Consider the following 2,095-nt stretch of genomic DNA (forward strand, 5'->3'; position numbering starts at 1 on the left):
GCCTCACATGGAAACCATGGAATTTCCCCAGTATGTTGTCTTTGGCAACTCCAATGCCACAGGAAGGTCAGGACTGGTGACACATGGAGGGAATGCAAGGGAGGAAGTGCCAGCCCTGCCTACACTGTCGGGGCCCCTCCCAGGAGGACTGGACAGCTCCTGTCTCCACAAACGGGACCCTGACACAGCCCAGAGCGTCTCAGCGGCAGGTGGGTCTCCCCTTGTACATTTGACACTGGCCTCCCTCATTTCAGCAGTGGGGGAGGGGGGGAACTCAACCCTGACTTCGCATTAGAACCTCCAATCCCCAGGCTGCACCCATGTCAATTACATCAGCATCTCTGGGTGGGACCAGGGTGAGCACCAGTGCTTTAAAAAAAATTTTTTTTTAATTTATTTTTGAGAGACAGAGCACAAGTCGGGGAGGGGCAGAGAGAGAAGGAGACACAGAATCTGTGGGGCTCGAACTCACAAACCGTGAGATCATGAGATCATGACCTGAGCCGAAGCTGGAGACCCATCTGACTGAGCCACCCAGGCCCCTGCACCAGTGCTTTTTAAAGCGCCCCCCCTCCCCGTGTTTGCAGAACGCCGATGATGCTGAGGGCCACTGCTAAGAAAATAAAGCACTTGTAACAGACCTTTCTGTTTGAGCATGTGGTGTCTGAGGGCAGCCTGGGTTCAAATCCTGCCCCCGTGACTCACTAGCAAGTCTCTCCACTGGTGAGAGCCTCAGTTTCCTCATCTGTGAAGTGAGACTAATAATAGAAGTGCCCACATCGTAAGGCAGATGTGGGATCACATGCGGTGACCTGCTTACACCCGCACTGGTCCGTCCGTCCAGACATTTCCCTACAGCTGGTCCTCTTCTCTACCCGTCTGTACCCCCAAACTGTGCATGCCTGTGTCTACTCCAGCTTCTGAGTTTCTAGTATTTTGTACAGTGCTTTGCACATAATGGTCCCCAATAACCGAATTGGAAGAGGATTCTTGTGTGACATTGAGACTTGCTTCCTAATTTAACTCTGGAATAAATTCAGGGTCCACATACTGATTTTGTTCGCCAGTTATTCCTTGTTTTGTTTTGTTTCTCGTGTGTCTACTCTGTGCCATGCTCCAAGAATTTGAAGACAAAGGCACATTGCTGTTATTGAGGAGTTGAGAGTCCAGTAGGGACAGAGATTCATGGCCTTGTGTGTCGGCACAGAAGCACCCACCGCAGGCACCCTGGGGTGGGGGGGAGGGAAGCCTCTGCACAGAAGGTGGGAGAAGACTTCAGAGCTGGGTCTCATGGGAAGGAGCTTGCTCTATGGAGAAGCAAGGAAGGGTGTTAAAGGAAGGGGGAATGGCACCTGCAAAGCGGGAGAGGCCCGGAGGGTGTGGTGCGGGCGGAGGATGGTTTGATGTGACCGGAAAGAGCTTGGGGTGGGAGCAGTGAGAGGTGAGGCTGGATGGGCAGGTTGTGGCCAGAAGGGCAGAGGCTTGAGGATGGGGCCTTATCCTGCCAGGCAGGGAGAGCCCGGGTCGTGTTTGTGAGCCAGGAAAGTAAACAGAGAGCACCTGTGCCGCCACTCCTTCTGCAGGTGCGTCCTGAGGCTGAGTGACTGTGCCGTCCCTCCTCCAGCTCCCTGCCAGGGAGAGGCCTGCCAGGTTGGGTCCGGCTTTGCCCCCACTTGTGGGTCAGAAGGAGAGTGGTGTGGGACAGGGTGTGGGCTTGGGGTGGCAGTGATTCCTTCGAGTGTCATTTGGTGCAGGCTTAACTTTTGGGTTCAGACCAGCTGGCAAAGCTGGGGCGGCCTCCGGGGACCAGGCCGGCGGCGGGGCGTCACCGAAGGGGCCCCGCGCTGCCTGGGGGTCAGGATGCTGCCCTTTCTGTTTGTTTAAAAGCACGACTCTGCCCTTACTGGCTCCGGTGCCTGAGACACTTAATTCCCTCCATCTTCATCAGCTGTAGAAGGTAGGGGGTGGGCCAGGTGGTCTTCCAGCTCTGATTCCAGGGGAAGACAAGCTCGGGGAGCAGCTGGGGATCTGGAGGAGGAGCCGAGGCAGGTGGGGACTTTCAGACAGAACGAAGCCTCCTGCAGAGGGCAAGGGG

The sequence above is a fragment of the Suricata suricatta genome, chromosome 9 (genome assembly GCF_006229205.1).
Source record: "Suricata suricatta isolate VVHF042 chromosome 9, meerkat_22Aug2017_6uvM2_HiC, whole genome shotgun sequence".
NCBI classification, from domain to species: Eukaryota; Metazoa; Chordata; class Mammalia; order Carnivora; family Herpestidae; genus Suricata; species Suricata suricatta.